The sequence below is a fragment of the Zalophus californianus genome, chromosome 12 (assembly GCF_009762305.2).
Source record: "Zalophus californianus isolate mZalCal1 chromosome 12, mZalCal1.pri.v2, whole genome shotgun sequence".
Taxonomy (NCBI): Eukaryota; Metazoa; Chordata; class Mammalia; order Carnivora; family Otariidae; genus Zalophus; species Zalophus californianus.
In genome coordinates this window covers 69974929-69992686 of record NC_045606.1, presented here as the reverse complement: position 1 = coordinate 69992686, position 17758 = coordinate 69974929, and the positions used below count along the sequence as shown (strand labels likewise).

At 40.7% G+C, this 17758-nt stretch overlaps 1 pseudogene; it reads left to right on the top strand.

The window, feature by feature from the left end:
- Positions 1 to 10163, top strand: part of LOC113911058 — a 52037-nt pseudogene extending 41874 nt beyond the window's left edge.
- Positions 10164 to 17758: the final 7595 nt, after the last annotated feature.

Sequence of the window (17758 nt, the reverse complement as noted above, 5' to 3'; positions counted from 1 at the left end):
ACATCTCTGGGATATGCCTGTAATAGATGGAGTCTCAGTACTGGTTCCTTAAAAGCTACAGGAAATGTTCTTCGTATGACTGATGCACAGATCAACACTTAAGAGAATCTGTGGGCAGGGTCTTAAGTCACCGTGCTGTGAAAGCTTTTCTAACTGAAATGAGGCTGATACGAATCAAGTAGGGGTAACAGCCTACTCAAGAATGGGATGGGGAGCCTGGCTGAGGTGAAGAGGGAAGTCATAGGGTATCCCTTCCTGCACCAGAGGTAGTCAACCTGAGTTCTGGAGCAAAAAGGAAAATGCAAAGACCTGGTCCAAGAGTGAAGAAACAAGGGACAAAGCCTAAGGGTGAAGCTAGTTGGCTGAGTTTCTTCAGGAACCTCCGGTCATTTCCCTGTCTTCTCTGGGATCTCACCGATAGAGAACAAATAGTCTATTACTTTGACAGGACCCTCACCAAGTTAACCCAAATTACCTTTCACTGCAACAGGAAATTATCACACGTACCCTCTTCCCAACCTGTTCCTTAACATGTGGGAGGTGAAGGAACGCCGAGGGTGTGAGCATGGAGGGCAGGCCTGGGCAGTCACATGCTCCCGGGGAGCATGACCCATGGGAAACCTTAGGATGAGGGTATTCTATAGTCACAATTGACCTCCCTTTCAATTGTTACCATTAAAATGTTTTTAAACATATTCCTTCAAATTTTTCAGAAAAACACAGCAAATCCTAGGCTGAAACAGAAAATGCTTGCCCTCAATCACCCTGTCCTTCCTGTTACAGCACGCATCACCCTGTAATTGCTTATTTTCCTGTCTGCCTTTCTGGCTGAATGATACATCAGTTTCAGAGGGCAAGACCTTGTAATCTCATTCCTCACTGCATCTCTGGCACCTATCATTTGTGTTCAATAAATACTTGTCAAATACTGTTGAATGAAAGCCTTCCCACATCTCTCTCCTTTAGCTACTTCTACTGTTCTTGATCCTGAGCTGATTTCTTCCTAGGCAAACACACTGTCCCTCATTCTGACATGAGATGCTTGAAGCTGGATATTTGGGGTCAAAATTATTAGCTGTCTAAGTATTTTGTTTTATTAATTCTCAGTAGAGTTGTATTAATAATAAGGACATACATCAAATATTCTTTTCTCTCTAATCTTGATTTCCTACGTCTTTCAAAAACCACAAAAAATTCCTGTTTCATGGAAATCCCCACTGCCCTTTTGCCTACATCGTAAAGAAAATGAATGGCAACGTGGAATTTACTGAATGTTTACCATAGGCCAGCCTCTGTCCTCAACACTTAGTAAGTATGAAGTCATGTGAAACTTTCCCCAATTCTAGGAAGTTGGTATTTATTGCCTCCATTTACAAATAAGGGAAAAGAGACAGAGAATAATTTCAAGAGGTGCCCAAGGTCCAGGGCTATACATAGGCCTGTGCAAGTTGTATACCACCCAACTCCAGTGGGCACCATTGTATACCCTCCACTGCTGTATGGAGTGGCTCTGCCATGGCCACAGAGCTAGTAATCAGTGCAGCTAAGATTCTAACCCTCACACTCTGGCTCCAGCCCCTACCCTTAACCATGACACTAATCTAGAGCTTTTTCCTTTCATGTAATTCCTGCCCCTATGGGGTTATGCTTAGAGTTGGTAATACCAACCACTCAAAGCTCACTATTGGTGAGTTCCTGATTCGATCAAGGTCAATTCTTTTATATTGTTTGAGGATGACTCGTTATCATGCATATGGTTTTATACTCTAGTTAAACAGAACCTTCAAGTAGCTAGAGCTATGATGGGTAGGTCAGCGGTTGAAGGTGAGGAAAATAGAGACTTTTTTTTTTACCTAAATCAGAACTCCATGGAGTAAAATAGTTCCTTTCCTCATACATTTATAAAACAATTTTTTTCTTAATGCTAGCAGGATGCCTGAGGTCTCCTGTATGTTCTTAATGCCAATGTAGCAGAGAATGAAAATAAGATAAGCAGAGTTAGATCGCTGCACACCAGACTTTCTAAATGCAGAGTTCTTATCCTAGCGGCGGCAGCAGCACTTGGAGCTTATCTGAGATGCAAAATCTCGGGATGCCTGGGTGGCTCCGTCCGTTATGTGTCAGACTCTTGATCTCAGCTCAGGTCTTGATCTAAGGGTCATGAGTTCAAGTTCCATACTGGGCTCCAAGCTGGGCACAGAGCCTACTTAAAAAAAAAAAAAGCAAAATCTCAAGCCCCACCCCAGTCACACAGGATCCGAATCTGTATTTTAACAAGATCTCCAAGTGATCCACTTATAAACCAGGTTTGAGAAGGATTACTCTTGTGTCTTGTGTGCTGTGCCTTGCCCTTTGCCTCTTAGATCCTCCATGTCCCCAAACCTGCAATACTACCCTACTAACTGCAAGAGACTTGTGTTCGCGTAACTTTGTGGGATTGCAGAAAAGCAGACTGTTCCATATTTGTGTTGATGTGGGGCAGAAAGAAGAAACCAGCTGCAGAAGGCAAGACACAGAGATCAAGAGCTTGGTGCAAGCAGGAACTCAAAGCAAGAGATGAGGAGGAGGCCCCCAAATCTCTAGGAAAGTGGGAAGGGATGGGGCTGCTGGTCCATGTGTGGAATGGGGATGCTGGCCATTACCATGTGAAAGCAAAAATGACTGCCCCATGCCATTCATGTTAAAGGAAGAAAGGCCTATAAAGTAGGAGAGGAGGGCTGGGTCCAGATATCTATAAATTTATATTCAATTCTATGTACATTCTCTATGTCAAGTTTGGTTACTTCATGATTCTAGGGAAATGTATATGTATTTCTAGAAATAAATCTTTGTCTGAGAGTCCTGGTTTCAGCTAGTCTATATTTATAACTAAAATCTCCATGTCATTTATTGAAATAGGCCTTGGAACAGAGGTCATTCTCTGTGATTGTGAGAAAAAGAGATACCCTCACTTAAAGAGGGCATTTTTGTCTGCCTAAAGGGCTGGTTGAATGGATGCCACACACACTGCAAGCTCATTTATCAAATAAGATAAATCTGTGAGAGCACTCTGTAAACTGTAAAACACTAGAGAGGCAGAAAATTGTTACTGCTCCTGCTGCTATTAACTAATTAGGACGGTGACTGGTGATTATGAATTCATTTGATCAATACAATTAGCTAATTTAGAAGACTCAGAGTACAAAGTGAACTGATGTATTAATAATAAAGTGAACATGAAACTGATATAGAAGTAAATGAGGTACATGCTCCATAGGCACATACCACAAATGGGTGTGACCAGCACTGCTTTGTTTCTTCTCTAACACAATTATAACATTTATACATATAGATACAGGTGTGTGTTTGCAGGGGCGGGTGTACATATGGCAGCCCCAGGAATGATTAAGATCATAAGAAATAATAAAAGTTAGGTGCAAGCTCTGGTCAATGAATGTCATAAGCACCTAACAGGAGGTCAAATAAACCACTCTGAAATAAGAACCCCTCTCACACTTTTCTACGCCTTGGAGAGTATCAGCTGGAGGCAAAGAGATCTCAGAGCCTTCTGTTTTACAGAGTCCTCTGCAGCCTCTCTTTCTACCCCCTGCATTTTACCTTCTGCGTTTTGTTCCCAGCCTCCTCTCCTGGAGCCCCTCTGGTCTGCCCTGCACTGGTCGGACAAATCAGAAGTTCCATTTTCTCGGCCTCTTTCTCTTCCCAGGCTTTTTCTTTCCTGCAGGGATAATCTATGTCAATCAAATCTTTACACAACTCCTTTCACAAAATCTTCTCAGAGCAATGTCACAATGCTGTTTTGCTGGAATTTGTAGTTTTTCGTCCTCATTTTGAGGACATCATACACAAAAAGATCTTTGAGTGCGTGTTTACTTGGACATTCCAAAGAACTTGAAATGAAAACGTATTTTCCCACCTCTTAGCTGAAGCTTTAAAAACCTGGAATTATCCCCGACTCATTCCTCTCTCTCATTTCTGAGCCTGGGGAAGGTCTGAGATGATCTCTTTTACACCTGATTCCCCTTTTCAATTCACCATATAATGGATTAAAAAAAAAAAAAAAACGACCACTACAGTAGTAATTTAATTAGTGGAAGCCTATAGCCCAAAATTATGAACAATGTAATATGATGCTATAAATGTTGGTTTGGATTTTGAATAACGTGAACGTTAGTATGAAGAAAAGAGTAAATGACCAGATCATCCGGTAGCACTGGTAAGAGCCACAATACCCTCTTAGCCTCATAGAAAGGGAGGCTCCTCTCCCACAAATTAGCAATATCTCTCTGGCCAACCATGCACGCTGCTTTCTCTGCTGGGACTGATGACTGAAGAGGTCACTCTTTCTGAGTGAAGGAAGCATAACCCAGGGTCCTAGAGGACCTGCGGGATGCTGAGACCCTAATCTCTATTAGCATGGACTGAATAGCACGGAGCTGCAGAGACTGCAGGATACACCTCCCACCCTCTGAGCAACCCTCCCACCCACGGGAGGAACTAACAAAACTCATTGTTTGTTTGTTTGTGTGTATTAAGATTTTATTTACTTATTTGAGAGAGAGAGAACAAGTGAGGGGAGAGGCAGAGGGAGAGGGACAAGCAGACTTCCCACTGAGCAGGGAACCCAACTGGGGCTCCATCCCAGGACTCCAGGATCATGACCTAAGCCAAAGGCAGACGCTTAACTGACTGAGCCACCCAGGCACCCCCAAACCCATATTTTTAATGGGAAAATCTGTGTATACAACTGCTCTTTGTCATAAGGCGCAGCCAAAAGGCAAAACAGCTGAAGTGATAGCCCCTGTTCACCATCAACACAATCCACACACCAATCCAAGTCCATCAGATTTTCCTTCCAAATATTCATTCCATTACTTCCCCTTACTGGTATCCAGCCCAGACCCTGGTTTTATTCATGTGCAGTTGATCTAGAGCAAACGTATCTTACAGACTTGCCGTGTGACAGGCACTTCACATACATTTTTATTAATTCTCAGCAGTAGCACTGCAACTCAATTTGCAAAGCTTTTACAAATGAGAAATGGAGGAAAGCTATTATTTTTGTCTGCCTGACAGCCCTTGGCTTCCCCTCACCATTCTGTGGGGCATTGCCCTTTCCCCACCCAATTTCATGGTACGGATGACAGTGCCCCTCCCCCTCCTTCCAGGCACATTGGGGTCAACCATGAAACCACACACTCCTGGCACAGGGATGGTCCAGGGTGGCCCTAACAGCGGTGACACCACCACAGCAGTTTCGTCCTGGCAACCATTCCCAATGTTGTAAACATTTGAAGGCATTTCATCCTCACAACAACCCTATGAAATAGGTTCCAGTATTTTTCTCATTTATCAGATGAGGAGACGGAGGCACAGAGAGGTTAAGGAACCTGCCTAAGGTCCTAAGCTAGGTCATAAATTCTTCTCTCAGAATTTAATCACTCTAGCCAAGGACAGAGACCCTTTCTCTTTGTTAGAGAAACTAGGAAGAGGGAGGAAGCACACAGTGACCAGTAGTCCCCTCCAGTACTATGGTTGTGAGAAAAGTGAAAACTACCCTGTACCCTGCCCTTCCCCACAGAGGAAAAGAGAAATCTCTAGTTCTATTTCCTGAGTGCCCCCAGCTGCCTCAGTTCATGTTTTCCCCAGGCTTGGCTGTTCTGCAATCCCTCCGCTTTGGCAGTCCATCCAGTAATTGTCCAATAGATTTTGTTTTTAAGCCTAGACTGAATTGAGATTCAATCACTTGCCAGCAAATGATTACTGACTAACACAAAAAGATGGAGGCTCGTGGAGAGGCTAGCTGGTACAGCAGGGAGCACAGCTAGGCTTTTCTGATTCGAAAGCACCTGCCATTTCTACCCGACCATGTAGACCCTCAGCTGGTCTGCCCTCCACAAAATCACCACCGTACAGTTAGCTTTTCTGGAACATGGTTTTCATCACTTCAATTTCTCCAACAGTTTCCCGCATTTCCGGACACATCAAATGCACACACCTCTGCCTCGTTTTCAATGCCTTCCAAATCAGGCCTCGCTTAAATTTGAAAACTCTCCTGCTATCTCCCACCCAACAAGGATCTAGCCCAATCCATGCCATTCACATTGCTGTGATTCCTTCACTCAAGTCCTTTCAAATGAGACATACTTATTCATGACTCAATTCAAGTCTTTGCCCCTTTCCAGAAATCCCAACTACTCTCATCATTAATAATTTCTTCAACTAAGAGTACTGAAACCATTTTGTTTGGAAACCAATTTAACAAGGCAAGCGGAACCAGTATATTTGTCTCCATATCTATAAATAGTTTTATTTCATTTGTTAGCTACTCCATGAAAATACTGCTAATTGGGAAGTGTAAGATAGGAGTTATTAAAAAAAAAAAAAAAAAAGAACAATGTAGAATAGATTCCATTTTAAGTAATTATGAAGCTGATTTCTTTGATATTTTTTTCTTTCAGTTAAATGGCTCATGTTTTATTTTCTATTCAGTAACAAACACACCAGAATTCAGATAAAAATCCAACTATGAAGAAAACAGCACTATGATTTCTCCAAACATCTATTTCTTTTATACTGCTGTTCCTACAAGGAAGGATTTCAAAGCCCTTCCTCAAAATGAGGTATGCTGCTCCGCCTGATGGTCTTCAGGGAAGCTGGGCTTGCATTCCTCATATCCCAAAGCAATTCATTGCTTAGCACACTCAGGAAACTGCAATCCAATTAGTGGCAAATCACAAAGCCCACCGACGCCAGGATGAACAATCATCATTGTCCCGAAAAATGCTATTTATATCTCCCTTCTTCTGAACCTCAGACTATATAATTTTTTTTCCAGTAAAAACTGTTTGAGCCCTTGATTTGGAACCATTTATATCGAACTGAAGATCTCCACTTTTCCTAGATAACACCCCTACAAGCCTTGTTTGACTTGATCTCTAATTCTACAACGTCCAAAAGTGATTTCTAAAAGATAAATCAATAAAACATTTAGAAGACGATATAGAAAATACTCTCATGCCTTCAGGATGAGAAAAGGACTTCCTCAACAGAATGTAAAAAGTACTAACGTTAGGTAGAAGCTAGCTGTGAGCAGTGGAAGGAACACTGGAGGCAGAGTCCCAAGTTTTCCAAGGGGAATGAGAGAGACCTGAGCTGGAGGCAAGGCTGATAAATACGTTACACATTAGAACACCAGGGGCACAACATCCCCACCCTGTGGCTTCCAAGACCTTAGGGCTGACAGACCAAGAGCCATAGGAGCAGAGCATGCGCTCTCCCCTTCTACCTGCCCAGGTAACCCTTAGACTCATTATAATACATTTGCATTAGGGGGGCTTTACATCTCTCAGTAAATTTGAGAAAGGGGGCTTCATTGAGATGTACAGAGGCCATGACAATTGCAGTACAAACTTTGTCAATGGCTGACAATGGGTGGAAGCAGCCTCCATAAGAGACCACCCCACTGTACCTCCCAGGTCCTCCCAGCTCAGAAAGATGCAATAACATCCAATCCCAAAACAACCTAGGGGCTGGTTCTACCTGGCAAACCTGCTTGCTCTCCCACCTGGAGAGTGTACTTTCGCTTAAATAAACTGCTTTGTGCTTGCTACTTTCCTTCTGGGTGTCTTTATCTGATTGCAGATCCTCGCTTAAATCTTTTCGTGGGGAATCCAAGAACTGAGACCTCTATTCACACAAGGCAGACCCTCATACCGCTAACAGTAACAGTAAAAGAAAAAACTGACAAATTTGATTCGATTGAAATTAAAAATGCACATTCATCAAAAGACACAGTTAAGACAGTAAAAATTCAAGCCACAGACCGGGAGGAGATATGTGTATACATAAAACTACAAATCAATGAGAAAAAAACAATGCATTAAAAATAAAACAAAAAAAAATGAGCAGGAGCCCTGAACCAGTACCGCACAAAAGAGGAAATCCAAACAACAGACTTGTGAAAAGTAACAAATTTTATCAGTAATCCAAGAAACACAGATAAAAAATGCAATGAGATAGCACTAATCACCTATCAAAACAGTTAAATTCAAGACTCAAAATAACATGTTTGTGTAATGAAAAGCTTCATACATTACTGGTGGAGGAATTAAATTATTACCACCCCTTTGAGAAAATTTTTGGCATTGTCTACGAAAGTTGGAATATTCATCCTATGGAATAGCAGTCCACCCCTAAATATATAACTCAAAAGAAATATACGTGCCAAAGTGTCCATGGAAGCACTCAAAATGACCAAAACTTGGCTATAACTCAAATTGCCAGTAAAATGGATAAATTATGATATATTCTGTAATAGAACACTGTACAGAAATGAAAATAAATACCTCCATCTAACAATTTAGAAGAACTTTAAAAATACACTGTGGAACAAAGAAGCCAGAAAGAGAGAACTGTGTGATTTTGTTTACATAAAGTTCAAAACCCAGGCAAAACTAAACCATAAAGGGAAGGACAGTGGTTGCCTTTAGAGGAGAGGATTCATTGAGATGTACAGTTATGATCGGTGCATTTTTCAACATGTTATGTTAAACTTCAGTTAAAAATATATTAAAAATCCATAGCACTAGCAATTAGAAAATCATTGGATTTCTCAGAACATTTTCAAGAGAGTAATTTGGCTAAAAGGCAGGTTTCAAGTTTTTATATAAGGTGAAATTGAGAAGTAAAGGGAGGCAGTCAGTTGATCAACGTTGAAAAGAGGGAAGCAGCCAGCACGGGCTCATGCAGACTTACACAGTGCATCAGCCTGTTCCCGTGCACATTAGATTTGCTGATGACTCAATCTTTACTTTTGCTTTCATGAGAATCTTCACAAAGTCGCTCTGGTTCCTATGATTTAAATTAACCATAGTAACCATAAACTGAATAATGAACATTTATAACCCTATCTACAGAAACGAGAAGTATTGTCAGTTTTGAGATAGAAATGGCCAATATTGAGGGAAAAATAACTTTGACTCTGAATTAATATGATATCTAACTTAAAAGTTTGTTTCTAAAATAATGAATACTGAAAAGCAAGTTTTCATGATCAATACAGTTTATCTTAAGTTCCAATAGCAATATGTCTTCAGTATTCCTGTTCTGTTTTCCACATTCTGGGTAAGATGATTCAGCAACATTTGCTGTAATTAAAATCCTAATATAAATATAGGAAATACACTCCATTATAAAAGCTAATGCAGAGGCAAATGGAACAAAATAAATTTTCATTAAAAAAAGCAATTAATAAGAACTTTGCTGTCTGTGTTCCTAAGTCTGATTTCCTCATTAGAATTAGTTATTCAGTCTTCCATTTTGGAACTTGCTTACTTTCTTTTTATGCAACACAAAAAGCCATTATCATTTAATTAAAACTATACCATTAAATAGCTGACCTTTCACTTCATAAGACTTGGTGCTAAGTTTGATTCCAATTCCAAGTTTAAAGTGCACTTAGCTGAAGGCAGAGGTATGTCTGTGAGTCTCAGATTCAGGGAACTGGCTTGAACGCAGCCCTTTGTGAATTAAGGTTTTCTGCCCAAGTCACTGACTCGGACTGCACATCTTTAGGAATGGTGCCCCTTGGGAGGAATTGCTGCAACTCTAAGTCACAGATTTGATTGAGAGTGTTAAATCTCATGGGCAGGCACAAAGCTATCCAAGAAATATTCTGAAATACTGATTAAATTTGCAATTCCAGCTCTTTCCCTGCTGCCGCCAAGTTGCGCGGAGACGGAAGGTCGTGTACACTTGTAATCCACCACCAGGCCGAGGAAGGCATTGCTGCTGGAGGTGTAATGGACGTTAACACTGCTTTACAAGAGTTGCTTAGATCTCCCTCATCCACCAGGGCCTAGCACGTGGAATTCACGGAGCTGCCAAAGCGTTAGACAAGCGCCAAGCCCGTCTTTGTGTGCTTGCATCCAACTGTGATGAGCCTATATGTCAAGTTGGTGGAGGCCCTTTGTGCTGAACACCAAATCAACCTAATCAAGGTTGATGACAACAAGAAACTAGGGGAATGGGTAGGCCTCTGTAAAATTGACAGAGAGGGAAAACCCGGTAAAGTGGTTGGTTGCAGTTGTGTGGTGGTTAAGGACTATGGCAAAGAGTCTCAGGTGAAGGATGTCATTGAGGAATACTTCAAATGCAAGAAATGAACAAATAAACTTGGTTCTTGTTAAAAAAAAAATTTGCAATTCCACAGAATCATAATTTCTGAAAGTATTCTCCAAATGAAAGTCAAAGTTAAATGCATTCTGAAAATTTGCCAAAAGTGTAAGCTTAATAACTAACACAAACATTTTTTTTTAATTTTATAAGATTAAGATTACTGGTCAGAGGACATGATCATTTTCCTAGCTATAAATATACAGTCAAGTTACCATCCAAAAATATGAGTGGTAGGTTCTTTTCTGTGTGTTAGGTTCTTTTTTTATTTGGATTTTTGGCTCCTTTTGGTCTTTTAAATTTCACTTAAATGTTAAGATGAAGCCATTGCCACAATACATTAACATATTCATCTCTCAAATACATGAAGCAAGATGTCTCCATAGCACCCTCCTAAGACTGCTACAGAGATCCTGAAACAGCCCTGATTCTGTTCCTTCTGAAACCTGGTGAGCAAATTCTTTTAACACATTCATGTTTTATTAGTCTGTTGCTTGCAACCAACAACTTCTACCTGATACATCTCCCCACGTGTAGAACACTTGCTGATAATTTACCTACCTTTCTATCTGGACCTTAAGCCACAAAACAGTAAAGGTGAATTAAGACAGACCCAAGACAGAGAAGGGTGAGCAAGTAAATGTTTGGCAATGGGGTTCCATTTCTTTGAAGATTTGACTTAAGTAGGGATGAATGGACTTGCAGAGTAATATCCTCAAAGAAACTGGCCTCTCTCATCCAGACATATAAAGGCTGAAAGGAGGTAAAATTTTAAAATAAAAATAAAAATTACTAAGGGTTTGGATTGTCTGAACATGAAAGAGATTGGGGCACTCGTTGAGAATAAAAGTAGTATAAAGATGAAAAAATAAAGTACTATTTTATAGAGTAGGCACTAAAAGAATACAATCTGTCATCTTAAAAGGAGCAAGATTTCAGACTGATCAAGGCAAATAGTATAGTAGAAATTTTCATCAGAAAAATAATTTAATAAATTTTTCTGTTTTCCCAATAGTAGTAACATTTTGGTCACAATTTAGGAATTATTTATCTTTATATAGTCAGAGTCATTACCATTTATTTGAAAATAAAAATAGGCTTGACTCTTGTTAAACAGAAACAACAGGCTCAAAATGGAATCACTTGCTAAGTGCCATTGACTTAATCCCTAACCTAACTGCAGTTTCAGCCTGTCCCAAGAGCGGAATCCGAAACCAACCAGTGTGGAATTTCCTGATCAGCACTTGGGCGACAATCTGCATGATTAGACCTCCTGCCCTTTCCCCTAAGGGAAGGTGACCTTGTCTGAAACAATCTTTTCTTTTGCTAATAACTTCCTTGTCCCACCTCCTTTCTGCCCATAAACACCTTCCATTTTGTAGACTCCTGGAAGCACTCTTGTATTTGTTAGATGGGATGTTGCCCGAGTCATGAATTGTTGAATAAAAGCAAATAGGTCTTAAACTTCACTAGGTTGGTTTTTGTCCTTTAATGTGGGTAATGTGAAAAAGAAAAAAATAGGTTAGAATATTTACAGAGGCTAAACCCACAAGGAATCCAGAGACTTGGGGGCATGCCACCTTACCCCAACTTCCTCTCTCCACACCAGCCCCTTGCTTAAATCTTTTCAGGGACCTCCCACTGCTCTTGTAATGATATCCCTATTTCCACAACACCTCGATACGGTCCCTGTCTGGCCCCTGTCTGTCGAGGATCACATCACACCACACTCTGTCTGACCCTCTACACCCCAGCCATGCTGCTTTCTTTCAGTTCCTCAATCATTCTGCTCCCTCTAAGCACAGTGCCTTTGTACATGCTCTCCTCCCACCTAAGGACTATCCTTCCTCTCCACCCCCTCCCCCAAATTACTTCAGCATAGACACTGCTGCTCCGGGAAGACTTGCCTGCCCCAGCAACCAGGTTAGTTCCTCACTCTCCCAGAACTGTACTCACTCAGGCTGTAAGTGCACATTTATCTGTGTCATTATTTGATGTTAGTTCTTTTCTACGAGACTGTAACCTCCATGAGAGCAGGGACTGCATCTGGTCTTACTTGCCCTTTCATCCTCTGCAACTAAAGCTTGCTATGCAATAATTCCTTGACAAATTAAGGAGGAAGGAACCAATTCCCTTCATACCAATATCAGAGGCAGAATCCTGGGCTGGTGACCGGAGCTGTGAGTCTGTCTTACCTGCATATTTTTCCTGATACCCAGATATGAAGCTGAAAGAAATCTGTGCAGGGCAGCCTTCTATGGGTTCGCAGTTCTGCAAAGATCTACAGGACCTGATACAGGTGTAGGTAGCATTGCATGCAGTTCTCTCTCCTCACAGGATTTAGACAGACCCAGAATGTTTGTCCTGGTAACATGTGGATGACCTCGAATTACTGTTCCTCCACTCTCAGAGAAAGCATTGAGGGGCTGCCATGTACAAATAGGACATTTGTATCTTTGCATTTCTCCCTAGTGATACTGGAAGAAGGCAGGTAATGACAAAGTACTGTTTTGACATGTTTCTGTTTCTAATTCCATTAAGTTCCAGATCATATATCTAAAAATCGGTGCAGAGCCTGGTTCCAAGCAGGCTACCAAGAACAAAGAACAATTTAAAGAGGAAGAAGTACCTTGTTTCTCATAGAAAGTGGGATGAGCAAATGGAAAGGAATGGACAATGGAATGAAAAAATACTTGTTTTAAAAACAATAATGCAGAGCTTCCAGGTTGGTGAACATGTGGGGATTTGGGAGAGTGGCACACCTGGGGAGGGTGTGGAAGTTCCGTGCACTTCCCCCCGCCCCACTCCCTTCCACAACCCTCCCTGCCCCCTGCCCCGTGCCTCTCTTTCACCTGGCTGTTCTTGAGTTGTATCCTTTTATAATAAACTAATGATCTATCTTTTATGTTCTTGAATGCCTCAAAATTGAAGAAGGCTTAGTTTATTTTATACATAACAGAACTGAGCCTTCTAGGATATTTTGATATCCCCAAGAAAATCTACATTCATTAGATTCCAAAAATTCAAGCTACACTGACTCAGTCTCAAGAAGACATCTTCTTCTGGGATATGACTGATAGTAAAAAAGCAGAGTTGCTGTACCATTTTATATTACCACCAGCAAAGTATGGGTGGCTCTTCTCTGCATCGTTACCAACATTTGGCAGTGATTCCTCATTGCCCACCTTCCCGTCCACACTCCTGCTCACTGCCATCCACCAGAGACATCATGCCTCTATCTCAGAAGAGTCCACGGTGCTTACATGATCTACCTCTTCAGACCTGAAGTGAGACCCAGTAAGACCCAGGGGATATACAGGTCTCCAAGGCTCTGGAGGAGACCTGTCTTTCCTCCCATCCTCTAAAGCCTGGCAATCTCAAGGAGGCTCCTGATGTTGGTAAAACTGGTACTCCAGAGAATCCTCAGAGTTTCCATTCATCTTCCAATGCCACCACAGCCACCTCATCAAGCACATCAGGTGCGGGATCCAAGAGCCAAGAAGAACTAAAACAGCACTTCACAGTCTGGGCTAGACCCCAAGAATGTGCCCAGATAAGAGAGTAGTAGATTCATTGGTCAACTTCATGCTGCTCAGCTATCGAATGAATGAACCAATGACAAAGGCAGATATGTTGAAGATTGTCATCAACAAGTATGAAAACCACGTCATTGAGATTGTCCTGAGAGCCTCTGATCCCATGGAGGTGATCTTTGGCCTTGATGTGAAGGAAGTAGATCTCATCAAATTGGGCCTCATATATTGTAGGGTGCTGCATGTTGAAAACGGTGGGCCTGAGACCAGCATCCTGATACTTATCCTGGGTATGATCTTCGTGAAGGACAGCTGTGTCACTGAAGGGAAGTCTAGGAAGTTCTGAATTTGATGGGGATGTATTCTGAGAGGAAGCACTTTGTCTTTGGGGAGACTAGGGTGCTCATCACCAAAGATTTCATGAAGGAAAAGTACCTGGAATAACAGTAGGTGGTTCCACAATGATCCTACACAATTGGAATTTCTATGAGGCCCAAGAGCCCACACTGAAACCACCAAGATGAAAATCCTAGAGTTTCTGGCCAGGGTTTATGGGACTAACCCAAGTTCTTTCACACATCATTCTGAGGAGACTCTGCAAGATGAAGAGAAAATCCAAGCCACAATTTCAGCTGGGGCTATGTCTACTTCTGAGGCCACTGCACAGGCTAGTGCCAAGTCTACCCTTCGCTCTTGCCTCTAGTGAAGCCAGAGGCAGATTCTTTATTTTGTTTGAAAAGGTCAGTTAGTGATCCTAGAATTTAGGTCTGAGGTAGGGCAGAAAGGAAAACAATGCATATTCCTCTATCTCCTACTTTAAATGTGTAAGTTGAAAGAAAAAAAAATTTTTTTGGAAAATGTATACTTTTTATTTTTTGATGCATTACTCAAATATTGTTTCTTTCATGTAGATTCAATTAGTTTCAAATTCTCCAAGCTTATGAATGATGTCGGTCACACATTTATTGCTATAAGGAGGCTTAATAGCAAGAGTTTTGTTTTGTAAAAGAAATTGTGAAACCATGCACCTTATTTTGTCATCCAGACTGAGAACATGGCACTGCTATAGGCATTTCCTCAGAAATGTGAAAGAAATCTGCTTTGAAACAGTAGAGATCAATAGAAAAAGAGAGAAGAAAATCTAAAAGATGCCCAAATCTTGGCATTCCTATCCTTATTTCATATTCCATAAAGTTAAAAGATACATACATGGATTTGCTTGGCTCTTTCAAGAATGTATGAGAAATAGATCTTAATAAACTAGAACTCATGCTTACTAGAAAAAAAGCAACACAGAATTTTAATTTTCTCTTGTAAAAATCTTAAAACATCGGAAATACAGCCATGAAAAGATATCGGGTTAAAATAAACACAGCAAGTTTTCCTGGTTTAGTAAATCAAATAGCAGTTAACTTTCTTCTATGGTACAGCTATTTCGGTAGAATGCATTTAACAATACCAGATGGAACCATTTATGCCTACACCTCAGCAAGTATACCTAGCAATTTTCATACAGCATTCATTTTCAAAGAGCAAGGGGAAAATAAACTAGTAGCTAAAAGCAGAAGAGAAAGCTGTCGGATTCAATGAGGGTTTTGCATTTGAATAGTTGGTGTGAATCTTTGACTTCAAGTGTGTACTCAGGGAACATGAAAAGATTCCTATCTTAAGTAAAGATACCTTAGGTTGCCAAATATATTTTTTTTCCTCTTTAAAGCCCAGAAATGTTATGCAAAATTTTCATTTGAATTTCAGGCAAAATTTCAAAAGCTTTAAAAAACAATCACCAATCTATTCCTCCAATCTGCAGGGGAATAAAATGTAAAGACTTCTCTGAACTTTCAGGGCGCCTGGGTGGCTCAGTCGGTTAAGCGTCTGCCTTTGGCTCAGGTCATGATCCCGGGGTCCTGGGATCAAGTCCCGCATCGGGCTCCCCGCTCAGCGGGGAGTCTGCTTCTCCTTCTCCTCCCTGCTTGTGCTCTCTCTCTTGCTACCTTGATCTTTCGCTCTCAAATAAATAAATAATAAATCTATCTTTTAAAAAAAGACTTTTCTTAACTTTCATCTCTATTATCAATAGTGACTGGATCCTGCAGGATTTGAATTGTTTTCATCCATACCTTGAAACGAGGTTGCAAATGTATGTAATATGTATTTACTTTCTTCTCTCACTAGGTCATGAGCCCTCTGAGGGTGGGGATTATCCCAGTCATGACTGTATTGGGCACTCAAGGCCGGGCATACAGCAGGTGGGCAACGTACTTGCTGGTTTCATCAATGCGTACACAACTGTTCATGCTGAGAAAAATTATATTTATATAAAATATATATATTATCTTATATATTATATAAATTATTTTATATTACATAAAATATATTTATATCCTAAAATCTCTTCCATATCTTCTGTAGCTGTATGTAAGTATTTAATATCTAGCATAGAGCATTCATTTGAATTAGACCAAGCGCCTAAAATGCACTTCATCCCCTGCAATTCTCAGTGCTTACTGAGATGTGCAGATGGCTAGAAGTAGCCTTTTGTGAGAAGTGGGAGAGGGAGAAGAGACCATGGACTGGAAAGGAAGACTGTCCACCTGGAGGAGGAGCTGATGGTTGTGATGGAAACATACATATGTACCCCACTGCTTTAAGTCTAGTAGGTCCACACCACTCAACTGAATATAGTTTCCATAGGCGGAGGATACCTGATATAACCTGTCATTCAGCGGACCTTGTGGAAGAGTCATTCGTTATTCTAAAATAATCTGGAACTAGGCAGACAGTGGATTACAAAACAAGATCCTGCCCTTGGGGGCTTATGTCCTAGATAACTGGTAGTTTGGGGCAGAATTTAAGAAGCCCATCCCGCAAACCAGATGAAAAAAACAACAAAAAAGAGCAATGAGCACTCAGCACTGCCAATAGGAAAGGGTCCCAAACTCAGACCCTACATTTTGAGAAACATTATCTTAAACCAGAACCATTTGTAACAAAGTGAAAAAATGTCAGGAATCAACATGCTCTATAGCCTCTTGAGAAAACAGTACAGAAGAAAGAAACTGCTGAAGAAAGCAGACAAAATTCTGAGAAACAAATAAAACAAACTATTAACCCGACATTGAGGGACCAGGCAGTCAGTGTGGAAATCCGTGAGAAAAAGAAAAACACCCTAAGACGAATCCTTCTTGCCTATTATCGGTGAATAGAGTATTACCGGTGAATAGAGATTGAGCCCACGCTGAAAGAATCACACAGACTCTGCCCTTTAAAAATGTCTACCAGCAGAAGAAAGGCAAAGAGGGTGTAAGGAAAAATGTTTTAAGGATAATGATCTTGACAACACGTACAAACTTGACCAGATGGGAGAAAAATGAGAGTAAGGGAGAGCCTGAGGCCATGGAGCCTGTGCATCAGATCAGAAAGAGAGCTCTCCCAGGAAAAAATATAGTCCCCAAGTTGTAGAGTGACTTCTGTGTGGGTTTGGAACATAACTTTAGGTTAAAAGAACAGACTGGATATAGCTGCCCAGGCCTGAGGCTCCTTCCCTCCCCAGGCCCTCAGACCTCGGTGTGGATGCTAACAGCTTGAAAAAAATTAATGAAGCCTATTTCACCATAACAGTGAATTTTTTTTAGGTAGCTTAAATTCTCCTCATCTATTAGAGCGTTTACTTGTCATAGAAATCAGCCATTTGGGGACTGTTGAAGTCTGTAACATCCACAAAATGCTTATTAGTTGGGCATATTTTACAAACCTATTAAAGAAAAAAGACATCTCAACTGTATTAATGGGAATTGTTAACACTTCATTAATGATGCCTAAATGCAATGATCATTTACTGAACAAAAGTGTGAGAAATTTTTCTCTCAAAAGTCATTACTGTTTTAAGTTATAAGTTTGTTTATGGTGACTAATTGTATACTTATTATTATACAAAGTCTATTTCTGTGATACAAAAAGCTGTTTTACAATTACAAGCAATCTAACAAATGAATATGAATAATTTGCTGGTAACATAAGCATCTAGTGATTAGTCTTTTAATCAGGCTCAT